The sequence below is a fragment of the Canis lupus genome, chromosome 8, assembly GCF_011100685.1.
Source record: "Canis lupus familiaris isolate Mischka breed German Shepherd chromosome 8, alternate assembly UU_Cfam_GSD_1.0, whole genome shotgun sequence".
Classification (NCBI taxonomy): domain Eukaryota; kingdom Metazoa; phylum Chordata; class Mammalia; order Carnivora; family Canidae; genus Canis; species Canis lupus.
In genome coordinates, this window is record NC_049229.1 from 66,721,591 (window position 1) to 66,741,647 (window position 20,057).

The 20,057-nt window shown below is 41.6% G+C and overlaps 2 long non-coding RNA genes across 2 annotated transcripts; one reads left to right on the plus strand and one right to left on the minus strand.

The window, feature by feature from the left end:
* The first annotated feature begins 4,871 nt into the window (after positions 1 to 4,871).
* On the plus strand, positions 4,872 to 18,490 carry LOC111097244. Its single transcript, XR_005362956.1, has 3 exons — positions 4,872 to 5,105; positions 13,164 to 13,486; positions 18,046 to 18,490. It is a non-coding gene; the product is annotated as an uncharacterized LOC111097244 (long non-coding RNA).
* On the minus strand, positions 17,400 to 19,120 carry LOC119873025. The gene is made up of 3 exons (XR_005362955.1): positions 18,842 to 19,120; positions 18,119 to 18,327; positions 17,400 to 17,574 (listed from the first exon to the last, which is right to left on the minus strand). It is a non-coding gene; the product is annotated as an uncharacterized LOC119873025 (long non-coding RNA).
* Between the last annotated feature and the right edge of the window lie 937 nt (positions 19,121 to 20,057).

A 20,057-nucleotide genomic window follows, 5' to 3' on the forward strand; every position in this document is an offset into this window, starting at 1 on the left:
CTAGAAAGTGGTCTTTGCTCCTATATTTTCTCGTAGTGTTTATGTGAGTTTGACATCACTTCATCATCAAGTGTTTTATAGAATTCAAGAGTGAAACTATCTGATCCTGGAGTTTTTTGTTTTTTATGTTTTTTTTTTTTTTTAAGAAGATTGTTTTTGTTTTGTTTTTTTCCTTGATTGATGTATTCATATTTTCAATTTTGTCAAAATTTATCTAAATTTTATCTGAATTACCCATAATAGTATCTTAATAGCCTTTAAAAGTCTGTAGGATCCTTAGTAATGTACTTTACCCATCCTTGATGTTGTTAATTGGGCTTTTCCTTTCTTTCATTTTTTGAATCAGTTTTGCTAGGAGTTTGTTGACTTTATTATGACTTTAAGAAACAGCTTTGTCTTTGTTAATTTTATTTGATGTCCATTTTCTAATTCATTAATTTTTGCTTTTACCTTTATTTTATTTTTACTTTTTGCATTTAATTTATTCTTTCTAACTTCTGATGTGAATCTAGATCATATATTGTAGATTTTTCTTCTACAGTTTAGTATAAGATATGATAAACATTTAAATTGCATATAAATATATTTAAATTATGCGTAATAATGTAATAAAGGTATACATTTCTATCTACGCACTGCTTTAGTTACACAAATTTAGCTAAATTGTGTTTTTATTATCACTCAATTAAAATATTTTCTAATTTCCTTGTTATTTCTTCTTTGAGCCATAGATATTTAGAAATATATTACTTAATTTCCATCTATTTGGGGCCTTGCTGAATACCTTATAATATTGATATCTAATTTTATTATGATCAGAGAATATATTCTATATGAATATTTTTTAAATTAATTTTGATTTATTTTTTTTGGCCCAGTATATGATCTATCTTGCTGAATAGCCCATGTACATACACAATAAGAAAATATAATCTCTGCAGTTTTGGGTGTAATTAAAAAAAAATGTTGAGTAGGTCAATGTGATTATTATTTTTATTAAGATCATTTTTATTCTTACAGATATTTTATCTAGTTATTCTGTAGTTTGAATTATGTCATTAGCCACTTACCTCTTTTTTGTCTTCCTAATTAACTGATTCTTGTTTTCAAATGCCTTTTTCTTTTTTCAGATAAAACTACTTGCTTTGAAGTCTATTTTGTCTGATATTAACATAGCTATTGTACCTTTGTACAGTTGCTGTTATCATGGTATTTGCTTTCAATTCTTTTACTTTCACCCTATATGGGTGTTTGTATTTAAAATTCATGTCTTGTAGACAATACATAGTGGATCATGCTTTTATGTCCAATCTAGGTATCTCTGTCTTTTATTTAGAGTGCTTTGTGTATTTCTACTTAATGGAGCTATTGACACTAAAGGGTAATAATTTATTTCATGTTATAATCCTTCAAGTCTAGTCCATCATTGTTTCATTTTCATATTATTTTAAAATTTTTGACATCATTGGTAAAAATTAGTAAGTAATGATATAAACCTTAGGATGATAAGTGTGCAAAATATTTTTGATAGAAGAAATATAACATCCTTAGATCCTATCATGTATCTTAAATTTATATGAATCCAATAGAGCTATGTGCTAATTACAAGATAGGATGAGTTTTATTTTATTATTCTTTAAGAGGTGCTGTTCTTTGGAAGATTTCTAAGAAAGAATAAAAGCCACAAAGTATTAATTTTTCCAAACAGATACAACTGTTCAGAAAAGACACTCAGAAACTACAATGTGGCATAGGATCTTATTAACATGCCAATGCTTACAATGTGGGTTAGTTGACTTCATAACATGGTTCAACTCAGAGACAGTTGTTTATATTGATTGTTTTGCTGTGTATGCCTGTGTGTTTCTAGACTGGTCACATTTTCCTGTTGAATAACTGGCAATCTTTGTGTCTCAAACAATGTAAGTGACACATAGAGATACTAGATTCGGTTATATTCCTTTTAGGAATATTACTTTCTTTTCTAGTAAGCAGTTAACTGGGCCAGAATAAATTACAAATTCTATTTCCCTTGTGATGAACAGCTTCTCACATGTTCCCTTAGTTATTTTGGATTTCAGACACCATTTTTGCCAGATCCTATGGCATCTCTCAGCTGTTAGCCATGGATTTAGGCAGGTTCCCTGAGGACTCACACCCTCTACTTTTCCCTGCTTTTCAACATCCACAGTCCTCTCCCCTCTTATTATTTAGCCATGCTAGGTGTCCTAAAGTGTCCCCCCATACACATGAAGTGGGTGAGATGATGGTTTTTGTCCTGGCTATGGTGCACTGGTTGGAGAGTGCTCTTGGGTAAAAAGCCTCATGCACATATATTTCACCCAGTTCAAGACTTGCACCTGCCCTTCAGGTTTTGCCTGCTTCTGGTTACTCTCCAGTGCCTTCAAATATTTGTTTATTTGTTTGCTTTGCTTTCAGATTTTATCATTATGATTATGAGCTGTTCTACCATTACTTAAAGCCAAAAGGTAACCATATGGTGTTTAGTTTTGACAACTGATTTTTATTTCTGGAAATCCTATGTATTTTTTCTAATCCTATCATTCCTTAATCACAAGACCTCTTTCTTATGGTTGTAGCCTCCTATTGTAGTTTTAATTAGGCCAAAAATACTTATTTTAAGGAATCTTTTAAGTTTTTCTGGAAGACTTGTGGCCCTGTGTTTTGCTCTAATGTAGACATTACATTTATTTTTTATTTTATTTTATTTTATTATTTTATTATTTTATTTATTAATGAGACACACACACATACACACACACACACAGATGCAGAGACACAGGCAGAGGGAGAAGCAGGCTCCATGCAGGGAGCCTGATGTGGGACTCGATCCCAGGACTCCAGGATCATGCCCTGGGCCAAAGACAGGTGCTAAACCTCTGAGCCACCCAGGGATCCGCACATTTCTTGCCACTAAAATCTATACATAGGACCAACCCCTGTAGGCCACCAAAAATTTCATCTCTAGCTTATATCTGGCTTTCAGTTCCCTTTTTATTTATAAAACTTGGGTGTTTCTCTTCCCATTAACTAACCTATGCACATTTACCTTTTATTTATGATGTTTGATCTTGCATTCTTGTTTTCTTGGTAGGAAGACCGAGATGATTCTCACTATAGTATGGAATAAGGCTTCGAGTGTATTGCTGAGCACAAAGCAGAAATTGAATATAATGACCAACTGCCATATACTTGTCAATATCAGAATTCAGAAAATTCAGAACCTGTACATTACAAAGGCTGACTCTGAAAGGGTGGACAGGTTTCTTGCCGTGTCCACTGTTTATCATACCCAGCTCTAACTCTGCTGTATTGTAACCATGCATGGCTTTTCCTAATTCCATTTCTGTCAGCACTGGAAAGGGACTACATTCCCTTGTCTCCACTGACTGGAACTCCTAGGATGCAAGAGTTACCCAGACTTTGTTGTCTGTTCCATAAGCCACAGTGGGTATGACTATAGCCCTAAGGCAACTCACAGAGCTGAGGGGAATCCTCACCAATGCTCTTCTGATATTCAAGTACTCAACAATTCCGTGTTTTCAATTTCTCTAATTCCTTTGGAAGACTGGGCCGGTGGAATGTTGAAACTTCCAGTAACTCAAAACCTCCACACTCTGTCACACTTCAAACCCAGAGCTGTGCATCCAACCGAGAATTCAAAACACTATTTTCACACTTCACTTCTGACCAAAGGAAATGTGGTATGTTGGCTTTAGCATTGAATTTCAATCAATTTAATTCAAAATATATGAAATCAAAGTATATTTCCAGAACATCTGAGAAAGTCACCAAGTGCCTAGCTTCTTCTACCCTGTCCTGGCGAAGCTGGTTCTTATTTTGCATGTTTTAAGTCCCTGTTTGAAGTTCATCCATGGGGCTCAAGTTTTGGCTTGGCTCTCATTCCATGCCACATTTTGCACTCACTTTTCATTTCACATGAAAACCGGGGGCAGGAGAACAAATGAGGACTGTGGTAAAAAGGGGTTAGAATCATGTCTCCAATGAAAGAGGCCAAATCAGAATTTTCTCTGCATGTTTGAAATCAGATTCTAAGGGACAGAGTGTATATATTTTGGCAAAAATATAATTTATTGAGCATCTACTGTATGCATCATGTTAGGGCTTCATGTTAGAGGAAAAATAAATTGCAGGTTTTGTGCCTAAGCAAGAGCCAGAAAAGTAACTAGTAGTTAGGATAAAATGTGCTGAATTAAGAATTCTAGGAGCACATAAATACAGAGGAGCATTGAGGAGGACTTAAGAAAAGACCAGGCGGTTCCACTGGATTTTGAATCATGAACAAAGGATTTTTTTTTCTGGTCTTGGAGGGAAGCAAAGAAGTAGAAAACTAAAGCCAAAGGTACTTAAGGTAATAAAGAGGGCCTGGATGTGACCCAGGTGAGCCAGGGTCGGGGCTGAGTGTGCTTGGCCAAGAGCAAGGTAAAGCAGTTCTTGACGAAGCATCACCAGGTACTAAAAACCAAAGTGGAAGCCAAAGAAAAGTCTGCAATCCTGTGGATGATAGTAACAAAAAAAATAAAATTACATTTCACTGAACACTCACCATGTGTCAGGCCATATTCTACTCATTTACATTTATCAACTCATTTTATTTTCCCGCCCATCCAGAAAGATACATGCTATCACTCTCATTCCCATTTTATATGAGGAAACAGAGTCTGAAAGAGAACAAGTATATCCCCTAAGATCATACAGATCAGGAGTGGCAGACCCAGGATGAAGTCAGACTCAGTCCTTATGATGCCATAGTTGATGTGTCTTATTGTCACCTTATGTTGTCCCCCCTGGGTAAAACTCTGACAAGGAGTATCCTAAGCATGAACCTTTTTAACAACTCCACAGGTGAATCTGATGCACAACGAAGTTTGACTCACTCTCACTGAGAAATGTGAGATTTACATAACTGCCCACAAGCCCATAAACCATAAAATCCAGAAGAATCAGGAGGCATGAATACTGGCTTGGTCAGAGATCCAAGAGGTTGGAACTTCTCAAGGATAGGAATGGAATTCTGGGAACTAGGGATGTTCATGCCAGGGGTCCTTGATTAAGGCAGACAGGTATGTAAGAGAATCTTGCTGGCTCAAGGGTTGAGGCTGGATGGACCCTAAGGAAGGGAGAGGCAAGAAGCAGAGGACAGTAGGCTGTGTTCAAGGCATAGGGCTTTACCAGGAAAGATTCTGAAAGTGAAGTTCTCCTGTGGGTGACAAAGACTAAGCTACAGAGGAACCAAGGTCTTGGTGAAGACAGAGTCCATCTCTTAGGTTATTACACTGGTGGGCAGGGGACAGATCTGGTGGTGGGAGTTACTAGATGACATGGGAGGCTGGTTCCAAGTTGTTCATTTGGAGAGCACATGAAGAGTAAAGCAGGAACCCGATCGATCAATCTGCGGGTAAGAGATGGAACAGCTCTGGCATGGGACCAGGGTGTTGGACAGGGAACATCAGAACCAGTCTTCTAACCTCAAAGAGAATGGCAAGCAGTGGAAAGGGATTTGATGGGCAGGCCAGCACTCAGGAGTCCACTCAGATATGCCAACTTCCAAGGCCAGCATGTACAGCTACGTGGATGTTTAATTCCAGGGGTGAGAATATTCATGATGCATTTGAGTTGTGCAGTACATAACCTGCACAACTGTACTTGATGATGCTACTTATAGTTCATAATACCACAGTTCTAGTTCCTACTTACTAGCGGAATGAGTACTTAATAATTCCAGCAATAGGCTCATTCCTCCCCTTTCCTCTCCAAAGCTGCTCTCTAGAAATCTGGAACCATGCTGGAAAATTGACCTGACTTCCTGAGGGAGAATTTGGGGACTGAAAAGTAAAGACCTCTTCCTTTGCTTCCTTATCTCTGACGGTGCACAGACCCAGAGGCAAGACCAACTCTATAATCTGCAGGTCCTACGGCAAAATAAAACCGTAGGTCCCCTTACCCAAAAAGCAGGAAAATGTGTCATCAAAGCCCTTAACCTATAAGGCCAAAAGGAGAATCTTTCCTTCAGGAGAATCTTTCCTGACTTGGCAGAGTGGTTTTTAGTTTGTTGTCATTTTAAGTGAATAGAAGTCGAACTTTTCAAATTTTGCTAGCATCGGTTTTCCTGTTCATCTTTCTATTGTACAGTGCCCATTTTTAAATGTGTCACATTTAACTCTTACGTAGAATCATCAAAAATCACACCATTTGTATTTTGCTGCTCCTACGTGTGTGTGTGTTTTGTTCTTCCCAGAACAGTGGTGCAAACACTGCATAAAACAAACACATCTGTTTACTTCGCCCCTTGATACATGCACACTCTACCAACTTCTCTACCTTCAGTGCCCTGATGAGTACAGAAAGATAGAAAGCAGAGGGCACTATAGGATGCTCTGTCTTCTTTCCTTGTGCGTCCTTGTTTGCAGTGTGGGTAGTTGGCTGGCACTGGGAAGAGCCGTGAGTAAGAAAGGCCTTAGTAGGGCTCCTTGGCAGTTGGTGTTTCTTAGAACACCACTGCCTTCTTTCTGCATTTGAGGCAAGTTCTGGTTGGCATGGAAAACATAGCCCCTTGGGTTGTGAGGGCCCCTCACCTTCCTCTTTAGTCATGAAGGAACAACCTTGTGCTACTTTGAGTCTCTCTGAACTCCCGTGCAGGGTGGATCTGCCCGCGTTGTGAACACTCTGTGCTAATTGAATAGCAGGGAAGGGTGGGCTCCCATAGTGCCTGCTTCTCCTCTGCACATCATATGGTCCGGTGCCCGTTGGGCTTTCCTCACAAACACAAGGTCAAAGGTAGCTTGTTAAGAATCTCGAGATAGCGAGCAGAGCGTTAGTCAAATCTGGGGCTGTCCCAGTGCAGGGAGCCCTGTGTGACTGCCTCATTGACATCTGTGAAGCCAGTCCATCCAAAAGCACTGGATGCCTGTCACCTGTCTGATCTAGGTCCCTCAGGCCCCTCATGAGTCAATGGTATCCCAGTTCTTGGACTTCTTTTTGAAAACAGTAAGATAGTTGGGATGTCTGGGTGGCTCAGCTGGTTAAGCATCTGACTTTGGCTCAGATTGTGATCCCAGGGTCATGGGATCGATCCCCACATCCCGCTTCCTGCTCAATGGGGAATCTACTTCTCCCTCTGCCTCTTCCCCCACCCATGCTCTCTGTTTCTCTCTCAAATAAATAAGTAAATAAAATCTTTTAAAAAAAATTAAAATTATTTTTATTTTTTTTAAAGATTTCATTTACTTATTCATGAGAAATACAGAGAGAGAGAGAGAGAGGCATAGATGCAGGCAGAGGGAGAAGCAGCCTCCTCACAGGGAGCCCGATGTGGGACTCGATCCTGGGTCTCCAGGATAATGCCCTGAGCCGAAGGCAGGCACTCTCTTTCTTTCTTTCTTTCTTTCTTTCTTTCTTTCTTTCTTTCTTTCTTTCTTTCTTTCTTTCTTTTCTTAAGGAAAGTAGCAAGATGGATATCCACGCTTTTAGAGGCTGAGTCATGTGCTTTGAAAGTCACACGTCACCTCGGTCATGATCTGAACCAACAGTTTCCAAAGTGTTTTGGTTTGTGCATTTGTTTTCATCTTTGAAAAGAAGAACTCTTCCTTCAAAACAATCCTTACCTTATTTTAGTCTCCTTGGGTTGCCATAACAAAAATACGACAGACTGGGTGGCTTACAAGCCACAGAAATGTATTTCTCACAGTATTGGAGCCTGAAAACTGAGATTGGGGACCAGCAAGGTTGATTGGGGACCCTCTTCTGGTCTCAGGCTTTTTGTCATCTTACCAGAAAGGGGAGGGGGCTCTGAGGGGTCTCTTTTGTAAGGCACTGATCCCTCATGACCTAATCACCCCCAAAGGCCCCTGGTCCTAATACTTCCCAGTGGGCATTAGAATTTCAACATATATGTTTTTGGGGAACACAAACATTTGACGATTGCGTACATCAGTCCACTAGGTCAAATGGAGAGAAGCAGTTCTTCCCCAGTTCAGCAGGATGGGGAAGCCAGAGCCTACCTCCCCCCTCCCATTGTCTCACATCCCAGAATTAATTCTGACCCCTCTACATGACTTTTGTTGATATAATTTAAAACAAAACAAAACAATACATCTGATATATGTGATATATAACTTAATATATAACTTTTAAACAAGAGAGGAAGAGGTAGTTTGGCAGAGATCCTACAGCCATTTATGGACATATTGTCTTTTACAGCCAGGTCTCCTACATCAGTGGTTCTCAAAGTACGTTCCCAGGAGCAGTGCCATCATCAGCTTGTTAGCAATGTAAATTCTTGGGCCCTCTCCTGGTGGACCAAAACAGAAGCTCTGGGGACAGGCCCAATAGCCTGTGCTTCAATGAGCCCTCCAGACAATGACAATGCAGGCTTAGGTTTGAGAACTGCTGCTTCCATATTCCTCTTCACTTGCCTAATTATCTCCAGGGAAGGAAAACTCTCTGGAGCTGGTCTGGCCCACCGAGGAACAGTTCTAATATTGTTTCCCTTTGTATCCCCAGAATCAAGACATGTTACCTGTAGAGATGTGAGGTCAGGTGAGAAGAGGCATAAAGGACCGTGGCTACGCACCCACTGGGTCCTGAACTCCTAAAGATACAGGATCTCAGTGGCACCTAGAGCAACCTCTAAGTGAATGTCATTAGCAACATTTTCCAGGACAGGAAACTTCTAATGCATGGGCCTAACTTCAAATTGTTGGTGGAGCTGGTGTCCCACCTCCCAAGAATGTACTCAGACATGTAGCTCCTTCCATGCTTGCAATTCGTCTTCCCTCCCCTCCTGCAGCAGCAGCAGCAGCAGCAGCAGTGGGCACTGCAACCTTCACCTTCTCTGTCACCAACGCCAATAGGTGCTGGGTCCTTGACCACACTTCCTGCACACAAATCTAGCTGTTGGTCACCACTGACTCATTAGCATGCCCATTTTACAGAGGAGCAAACGGAGCTGAGCAGAGGTAACAGGGTAAGCCAGTCATGGAGGGGGAACTCTAATCTCAGTAGTGTAAGCCTGCAGCTGGCTTCAGTTTGTATTTGTTTGATGACCTTTTTCTTTCCACCCCCCACCCAATGTTTTTGATGATATTGTTTGAAAATAGCAATGCATCACGCTGTAAAATTTGGATTTCAATTAGAAAATGTGCACTGCTGCTGGAGATTTACCCCAAAGATACAGATGCAATGAAATGCTGGGACACCTGCACCCCGATGTTTATAGCAGCAATGTCCACAATAGCCAAACTGTGGAAGGAGCCTCAGTGTCCATCGAAAGATGGATGGATAAAGAAGATGTGGTTTATGTATATAATGGAATATTACTCAGCCATTAGAAACGACAAATACCCACCATTTGCTTCAACGTGGATGGAACTGGAGGGTATGATGCTGAGTGAAATAAGTCAGTCGGAGGACAAACATTATATGGTCTCATTCATTTGGGGAATATAAATAATAGTGAAAGAGAATAAAGGGGAAAGGAGAAAAAATAAGTGAGAAATATCAGAAAGGGAGACAGAACATGGAAGACTCCTAACTCTGGGAAATGAACTAGGGGTGGTAGAAGGGGAGGAGGGCGGGGGGTGGGGGTGACTGGGTGGTGGGCACTGAGGGGGGCACTTGATGGGATGAGCACTGGGTGTTATTCTGTATGTTGGCAAATTGAACACCAATAAAAAATAAATTTATTATATATAAAAAAAGAAAATGTGCACTGTTGAAATGATACGTTCCTCTCGTGGCTGACCTCAGTTCCTCAGAAGTCCTCCCAAGGGAAACCAGTAGAACCAGTTTTCATGCAACTTTCAAGAGATCCCTTTTGCAAATATAATCAAATATGAGTAACTCCTCTGTTAATTTTGCCCAGGAGTTGGTGCTCTGTAGGTATGGATTTGTTGTTTATGCACGTGGCAATGTAAGAGGGAGCATGTGCAGTGGTAGGTGGATATATCTGCAGGTATGTATCAGGGTGTATCTGCGTGTAGCTGTGTCAGCAGCCCCTGTGACAGCAGTACTGTGACAGCAGCACTCTAACAGATGCATCAACCTCCTTCGCTCAACGAGTCTCCAATGTTGGGCATTTAGGTTCTTTCTTTGTAACCATAGCCTGTTCTGTGATGGTTAATCTTGTGATAACATCTAAGCACATCTAAGTGCATCTACTGGATATTCCAGCAGAAAGATCCCTTAGAGATCAAGTTTAGCCCATGGGATTCCTTCCACATTCCTTCTAGCATTCCTTGGGGATTAGCTCTTCCTCATGTTTAAATATTGACTCTTCAGCTAAAAGTCTTGGTCCCTTGAAGACAAGAGCTTTATCTTCACCCACCATGGGCACCTTCCTTTGCCTGTCTTAAGCCAGTTCCACCTTCCCTTGCAGGAAAGTTCAGGAAAAGGTCCTGCCCAATTAAGCTGGAGCACCAGTGGTCCCCCCAGCTTTTTCATAGTGGCCACAGTTCACCACAGCTCTTTCTGACTGTTGCCCCAGAGATGCTTAGAGCAAGCATAGCAGCTGAGTCCATGAGCCATGATTGTAGCCATTGCTGAGTGAACCCCATGAAACACAGCTCAGACAGGCATGAAGAACAACTGGATTAGCCCATAGGCACATCTCTCACATATGTGAAGTGGGGAGAGGCCATTCCCTCTCCACCCCTCCCCTCCTAGGCAGAAGCTAGGGAACTCAACACATGCCCTGCTTCTATCAATGGGCAGATGAGTGTGAAGGGCCTCAGTACACACACTGCATTTGAATCGATCATTATAGAACCCTCTGACCAAGTCCTTCTAAATAAAATTCTTGTCAAATCAGATGATGATGTGGAGTTTTTCCTACACTACTATTTTTGAGCTTTACATTTGGAGATGAGTGAAGGCTTGCATCCCAGCACCACTCGGCCTGTGACTTGGGGAAAGTCTCTCCCCTGTGCTGGGCGTCTGTGGTCCCACTTGGAAAGTGTCAGGATGGAATCCACATGGCTTTTCAGAATAGTTTTGACAGGTTTCTGGTGTCCTTTCACTGGGGCCACCGCGTAGATGCAGGGAGATTGTGAGTAGTGCATTCCTTTACCGAGCACATATCCATGTCCTGTCCGGCAGGTGGATGGGCCTGTGCATGCAGGTCCAAGTCAGCCAGTTTCAGAAGATGCTTATAGGATCTGGGCCACATCCTTTTGTTTCTTTTTTGCTGCTTCTCTACAATGATTCCCCAGACTTGAGGACCAGATATCTCCGTGTGATGTGATTTCTTCACTAAAGACTTCAGATATATGTCAATTACTCACTCTGTGAGCAGTGGAGTAAAGTCACTCCAGAAGCTGTAATGGACCAATCCCAAAATCTCAGTTTCAGTTCTTCAATTCTATGTGTGTATATGTGTATGTGTAGTGGGCGAGAGATGATGAGAGGGAGGTAGGGAGAGAGAGGGGGAGAATGCATCCTCCTTCATCACCTCCTCAGACTGTGGGAGGAGCATCCCATCTGTTCACCTCTCATTGGCAAGAGTTCAGGAACGTGACCGTGATCTGGTTGCAAGGAGGATGGGAACTCTAGTCTTCCTGCGTGACCAGGAGGGAAATGGGTGTGATGTGCACAGTGTTCGCTCTGCCACGTTTTGCCTCTGCCAAGGGGTCATGTGAGAATTCCCAGGGTCACGGAGAGCCCTTCAAAGTTGCCTTTCTTAGCAGACTGTCTTTTTCGGCAATGCCAACTCCTGCATGCACTTGACTTGTGAACCATTGATTGTTGTGGATGAAGGAGGAGTGTCATTTCAGTCAGTCAGTGCTATGAAACCAGAGCAACTATTTTGATTAATGTGGCCAGTTAAGCTAAACAAAGAGATTGGTCATTACTGGGTAAAATCAGTCACCCCAGAAACCCCAGAGGGACCAGTTTCTGGAATCAAAGCAAATTAAATCCACAGCTGTGAATGGAGGGGCTCTGAAGAGAAAGAAGTCTTTCACTCATTGCTATAGGAATAGAAAGATGTAGTACATTGGAGGAGGGGGGATTGGCAATATAAATCACTAACTTTATTTTCCTCATACTGTCTAATACAAAGATCCCACCTCTACCCCATGAATCCATTTCTAAATCTGTATCAAAGAGGAGGATGCATGAACATGTCTCTCACACCTTTATTTCAGGTAGGGAAAGATCAGGAATCACTGCACACAGGGGCCGGTGAACATATTGTAGGAAAGGAAGTCCATGGAAGTCTATGCGCAACTTGGAATTATTTTTAAGAACACTTATTGCAAAGATTATTTAGTGACACTGAGAAATGCTCTTGTTACGTTAAAGGGAAAAGTATGCATACAATATATTTATAGACTACAAGCACAGTTGCATCATCTGTAACATCATAGACCTAGAGATAGTAACAGCGCTTATTGAGTGTGTGTCATCATGAACTAATCTCATTTAGTTCTCACCTTAATCTAGGAAATAGGTGATTATATCCCCATTTCATGGGTGAAGAAATGACTCAGACAGGGGAGCTCATTGCTCCTGGTCACATAGCTGTTGGACTGAGATTCACATGCCTCCCAAGCCCATGCTCTCAGTAAACAAGTTCACTTATACAAATTCATTTGTATTCACCCAACAAATGAGAAGGGTGAGTATCAGAACAGTCACATGCAGTGTTCAACTCTATGTGGCAGAAATGGCAGTGGTTCAGGGGTTTCCTTCATTATACTTTCCTTTATTTTCACCAATTTCACATCAAGCAGTCTCTATATATTTTGTTCTATTCTAGTCTACTAAACTATACTATATTATACCATTCTAAATTATATTATACTGTACTATATCATACTATATTATACTGTATTATGCTATGCTGTATTTTGCTATTTTAAAATATATTTAATTTTTCAATGGAACCTTGCAACTTACACAGATAAACTCATTCATTAATAGTAAACAACCTGATGCAGTAGGGAAAGGCTGGACAAATGTACCCCCAGACTAAAAGGAACTGGGTCATGAGACCTGGTTATATTCTCTCTACTTCTTGCTCATGTTCCATATTTTATTCCTCACAATTTTTAGAATAGGAAAAAGAAAAAAGAATGAGTAACTATGTTTATAGGCCTGTTTTATTTTTATTTCTCCTTGATTAGAGCAAGACACACTCATCTGCGATGAAGAAGCCAAAGCCAAATGGGGCCATGCCACAGAACAAAAGAATTTTTTGACTCACCAGGAAGGAGACAGCAGGACATGAATGTTTCATAGTGGAACTAAAATGACCAAAGTGGAATGTTTATGTTCTGGGCTCAGTGCTCAAGAGCGTAACCACGTCCCACTGCTATTAGGGCAACATCAGAGCCAGCATTGGGTCACCATGAAGAGAGAACGGCACCGATGTTGAAACTCTGCCCAGGCTGAGTGTGTGGGATTCCTGGAAATCGTGTCTTGCAGAGTCTTGGACTCCTGAAACCAGGTCTGTACTTTAGGGAGTTTCAAGAAAGAGCAAGTGAGGGAGAGAAAGGCAGAGAGATGGACGGACATGACAAGATTCTAATTAATTTGCCAGATTGGGTCTGCTGCCTCCTCTTTTCTTTTGCAGAACATCCACTTGGGCTCATTAGTTTGGAATTTCAGGGAAGCTGGGGCTGAGATTCCAAAAGTGGTTTTCACTGGGGCTCATGGTCTCCTGGAGTGGGCTAATGGGGAAATTTGTCTCTGTTGCTGTTTCTGCTGGGTCCTGAGTGTGACTGGGGCAAGACCTGGTTCTTCTCTCTTCTTTATTTATGCTCCTCATTTTATTTGTTGGGCCTATCTTTTAGAATAAACAAAAATGGAGAAAAAGCTATTTTCATAGACAAAAAGCTCTGATAATGGGGGAGGCAGAGGCTGACATTCATCTCACTGGCTGAGGCTGATCTTGCCAATTATCTTTGCTAAGTACATCCAGAAGTTTGCCTTTTCCTAATCCCCTCTCTATCCCAGATGTAGCCAAGAGTCTAGAGAGACTGAAACATTTCAAAAGGTGTCCTCCAGAAAGCTGGGGCCTGGATCCAGGTGGGAGAGTTCCTGTGGCACAGGGGGTGACCAATCCTTCCTGGTGAGGCCTCTCTGGAGTGCAAGATAGCAAGACACAGTGTCTCATCTCCCTTCCACATGCCAACAGTGTGGCCGGGAAGTAGCTTCTTTCTGACAGCTTAAATGAAATCAGCAGTAACCAGAGGCAAGTGGCTTCAACCCAAAAGCACTGGCTCAGCCTTCTTGGCCATGAGTTTGGTTCAGATGTGTAACCTCCCAGGGACAGAGCCACCTCACAGGTAAAGTAGGGACTGAGCGATTCAATATCTATCAAGGGTATTGATGCAGAGTGGCTTTCCTGGCATGTTAGCCCTCCCTTCTTCCCTTCCTTTTGCCTAGACTCCTCAGTGCATGCGCTCCCCTTGAGATAACATCTTCTCAGCCATCTCCTAAATCTCTCTCTTGGCTCAGGGGCCACTAAGGTGAAATGGAGATGGTCAAACCTTCTGAAATCTTATTCTCATCCCTTGCAAAGCCAGTTGGTAAAACGCTCTGGTAAATGCTCTCACAGCTGAAGGGGAAGGTATGTGTATGGGGGGCAGCAAAGATGCCTGGACCGATGGAGATGTTTGGTTTCTTGCTCTCATGCCTCCTGATAAGTCAGTTGCCCCTTCTGGGCCTCAGTTTTGAGACGGGGGGAGAGGAATCCCCACTCCACCTCCCTCCGAGCGTGGTGGGGAAGACAAATGGAACCATGAGTACTGAATGCATTTTACAAACTGTAGAGCATCTCCCCCAATATCTTGTGTGTGTGGAGGTCCTTTTAGTATAGTTATTGATGTGTTTGAGTAATTTTGAAAAAAAAAAAAAAACTAAAATGGCCACATTCTTGATTCTCTGAAATTTGACTAAAAGTAATTAAGTGCTTCTCCAGGGTTTCTGAGCTACTCCCTTCCATGTGGTGTTGGAAGGAGTTGCTGATTCCTCTAAGGCTTTCTTTCTCCATCCATAAACAAGAGCCAAATACTGTGCACTTCATAGAAGTTTCTAGAGGCCCCAAGATGACTCATATGGAAGCTCTCAACAGTGTGCAGGTAATGAGTATGGAATATTATGCCTAAAGTGGACGCAGATTTAATAGTAGGGGATTAACATAAGCATCTATGGGGGGGTCTTTCCATGCCATTAGGGCTCTGTGATTATTTAAGGCAGGACAACAATAGACATTTTAAAAAGATTATAAATTTAGAATATGAATTATCTCATCTGTGTAATCTTGTCAGTCTTTCTAACTGGTCAAGCTGTACCTCAACTTTACTGCTTTACAAAGTCTGCCTTAATTTCGTTCCAATGTAACAAATGAGTCCCAATATAAACTATTAAATATAAAATATACCTCAAGGGAGCTGGGCCAATATCAATTGGTATTTTGTTCTTCCCACAGCTATTCCATGTATGTTTTATTTTTTTTTCCATGTATGTTTTTTTTTTCCATGTATGTTTTATAAAGTAGAGATACTAACTCACTCCTGACCAGTCAAACAATAGGGTTCCCTCACACAGACGATGCTGGTCTGGCTTTTTCAGCTCGGGGATACTGAGACGGATACACTTTATAATCTTGGTGCTGGAAAAAAGATAATCTTTTTAGGAATATTATCATCAACAGCAAATGGCTTGCTTTATCTCTACTCTTCATCCCCTAAAGAATTTCCAGAATTTGTTTTGGCCAAAAATGTGTATTATAAATATATGATTTCCTGTTTAATGATTGTTTTAGAAAGGTCTCAAGATGGAAACTGACCTGCAGAGCAAACACATGTGCGTGCATGCACACACACGAAATACATAGTTTGGGATTTCATACACCATGAGACACAAAATGTATCTAGGGACATACCTGTCCCCTCAGTGTGCAGGCATGTACTAGCTGCTGGGACCAGCAACCGGCATTGTGTTGTCATAGTCCCATGCTCCTATTCTGGTCTTGCCAGGGACTTGCTGTGTGATTTAGACAATTTACCATGGTTTATTGATCCTAAGGCAGTGTTTTAAGAAATATTTTAACATCTGAAATGGAATGTTTCTTAAAGCGGATGGCATCTGACAATGAGAATTGCCAGGATATCTTTCTCTCTTCCTGCTACATAAAGTAATGATGCATCTTACAATGGATTGGACCTTAAATTCCATGAAATCCAGTAGTTACCCTTGTGCTGAATATCCCTTTCAAGCTCAACATAATTGCTAACAGGGTGTTGTAGTGAGGATGGAAATCATTAATGAATTCAGTAGACACCCTAGTATGGCCACTCAGGAAAAGACAAGTTGCTATCATCATCATGCTACCTTATTAACAGTAGCTTTGTTTGTTGTTTGTTTATTTATTTATTTATTGAGAGGGAAAGGGGATGGGCAGAGGAAGAGAGAAAATCTTAAGCAGGCTCCACACTCAGTGCAGAGCCTGATGTGGGTCTAGATCCCAGGACCTTGAGATCATGACCTGAGACAAAATCAAGAGTTGGATGCTTAACCATCTGAGCCACCCAGGTGCCCCAACAATAGCTATAAATTTAAGAGCAGCCATTCTGGTGGCAATACTACTCCCTATTGCATAGATGAGTATATTTAAGCCTCAAAGAGGGATTATTTACCCGAGGCTGAGACTCAGTTCAAGTACAGCATCTGTCTGACACCAGAGTTTCCATCCTTCCTGCCCCACTCATGCTGCCTGGTTAGATATAAATACATTTTGCATTTCATATGTTATCCACACACAGAGTATAACCCATTGTTCACAAGCCACAAATCTGTGCTGCTTCTCCGGCAGAGAAAGAGTGAGCTGTAGCCTCCAATACCAAAGAATGCCTCCATTATGTCCTATGGACTCCTCATGGGCTCCAGAATGAGGATATTTATTTCCAGGTACCTCCAAATGCTGTGGTTATTTAATCACCTCAGATGCCTCCAGTAATCACTCTGGATTGCATTATGCAAGTCAGCAAATTCTGTTCACTTTAATATACATGAGCAAGAAGGAGGGATATTTCTCACTGAAGGTTTTATGGAAAATTCTGCATTTATTGATTTCCCACCCTTAAATCTTATTCTTTAAATACTCCCCCCACCTACATACATACACACACACATACAAATGCACACACATATATATGATGAAAATGATTGCTATGGTCATGTTTGTTCAACCTAACAAAAATATAGCATATTGACAACATTATCTGTCATTCCCACGTTTCACCTGGAGTAGAAAACTGTTTGATCTCAAAGCCTGCGGACTACATCAGTTCACAAGGATATCTTTTATTCATGCACATTAAAATAAAGACAACCATATGCAAGGGTTTCTATAACTTAGGAAAGGGGAAAAAAATGAAACTTGCTTTTGCTAGCAGAGCTTTGCTTGCTGGTTACACCGGCAGTGGTCATGCCATTGGCTTTTTGTATTTCTCTTGATTGCTTGTATTTTCAGCGATCAACGTGCGTGGGAAGGCTTCTGGAACTGGCAATGCCCTTAGAAGTCATCACCTTCCAAGGGAAAAAAAAAAACAAAAAGAGGTCCAATAATTTAGGGACTTTTATGGGGTTATGCATTGCATTCTCTACACGACAAGCCCAGAACAAAATGTACCTGGAGGTTTTTTTTTTTTTTTTTTTTTTTGGAGTTTTCATCTTGTATCCAAGTCCTGGTACAAGAGATCGATGGGACAACTTTGAGGAAAATATTTCATTTCTATTTCTGTTTCATCTTCTAGATAACGAGGTCACTAGTATGGGCCCTGCAGGATTATCGCAAGGACTACCTAAAATAACCTACGTCCAGGTGCTGCCCCACTGCTAGGCGCGATTCCATACACCTGTTTGTTTTACTTCCATTTCTCTGCTTTTTATTTTTCTTGCGGTATATATGGTAGCTTGAAGCGACAGGTTTGTGATAGATTTAAGGTTAATGTGTAAACCATAAAAATATCTGTGTTGCCTCCTCCCATTCTCTTCTAGTCGACAAGAATTATCGATTGCCCTTGATGATACTTTATCTTCAGCAATCTCGGGAATCAAAGACAGTGCCTACCTGGTTCTCTGTTGGGATGCAATGTGTCAAATCTGGCAATTTGACGTCTGGGGGCCTCTCAGAAGGCAGCTACACCTTCACAGTCCTGCGACTCCTGCATCAGAGGAAATATTTCTGCTTCAGAGTCTTTGGCCCTGTGGGGTCAGCCAGGCAGGTGTAACTCAGCCAGTCTGGGAAACGCGCTTTGGTATTTTCCTTTTGATCTTCTCCTTTCAGGGGGAAACACACACCTATTAGCAATTGTTCTCTGAATGGAGATGGTTATGCTTCATTTTTATGCCCTTTGCTCCTTGATTGTCCATGGGGGCTTCACACAATACCAACAGAGGCTGAAGGCTTGTGTTTCTATCATCCACTAGATGTTTACAGCTAGGTCAGTTGTTCCAAATTGAACTCGAATATTTAAAATTCCATCGTGGGCCTGGCTGCCTGGTCTTTTGGGCCAAAAAAATATGTAAAACACTGTCATTCATTGAGCTTGAGAGATTAGCTCATGTAGTCCTCCCCCCAAAAAATGTGTCATGGAGGTAATAAAATATCTCATTTATGGGTGAGACAGAAGCTCAGAGAAGTCTCCTTATTTGATTGGGTCACACAGCTAGCAAGGAGCAAAGATAGAATCAGAAACCAGGTATAACTGATGCCCAAACTGACCCTTTATTACACCACGCTGCTTCCCACTACACCTCAAATTCTTCACTGTTGAAAGAAATGTGTACTTACTTTTCTAAAAAAAAATTATTTCTTATATTCACTTCTTCAAAGAGAAAAAAAGACCAATGAAATGGTCACCTGGAGTAGGGATTGTGCCTCTGAGCAGAGGACCCAGCCCAGAGTAGAAGCTAGGGAAATGCTTATGGGGGGGGGGGGCTTGTTGACTGGCTCGCAACTCCAAAGAAACCCTCCTGTACTCTGCTCTTTGGTGGTGGCAACAGACCAGGAGCTGAGGTTCTTGGGCTCCTGCCTCCATGGAAGCAATAGTGAGCCACTCCACTCTGTACCTTCTTTTCCCACTTCCAGAATTAGCCTTTTCACGGCTCCTTAGATATATGACCTGTATCCGGGTGGTGTGCTCCCTTTGTGAGGTCTGAGGACTATCTCACAGCCTTTTGATGCTGAGCTCTGGTGCCCCCACCACGACCCCTTATTCTGAGAGTCCCAAGCATAATTGCTTGTTGTGGATATTATCTGGTTATTCTTTCTGGGTAGTGTCACTTGTCTATGTAAACTTCCAGTTTCCTGGTCTCTCACATTAAGCTGTTCTGTTAGAAACACCTACTGGGGTTTTATTCATGCATTTGTTGGAGAAAGGAAGGCCAGATGAACATACAAAGCCAAACAGGGTTTATCCATTTCCCAGGAGGGGCCAGCAGCACAGGGGAGGGTTGGACCTAAATTCTAGTGCAGTGTAGAAGGATGTGAGTGCTAAACAGAGGTGTGAACCAGGGCAGTGGGATGAGACAGGGAAAAGGTGATTTCTTGAGACGGGAATCACTCAAGCGTAGGGTTTGATTATTAAATATTGATGAAGATTTTGCAGAGAATCATTAATAGGAATTCTGACAGGGTCTCAGAAACAACTTACTCTGGGTGACAACTTCTTAAGAGTCTCCTCAGACCAATTTTTGGAATGGGATGAAGTATATGTCAATTCCTAAATGGATGACCTGTAAACACTAACATTTATAGGACACTTATACGAGCCAAGTAGCATGTTTGTGGGTGACACGGACTGACCCATCTCGCACTCACTCTGTCCTCCTCTGCTTTAAAGGGCACCCGGCTGAGATTCAGACAACCAGTGTGGCTTATACAGGAGGTGTGCAGTGATCTGCATCCAGAGGCAGCACCTTGTCACCTGCAAAGATAGGGTGGGTTGTTATCAGAGGACACTGAGACTCATTCTCCTCCTTAGAAAAACAGGAATGCCAGTGGGCTG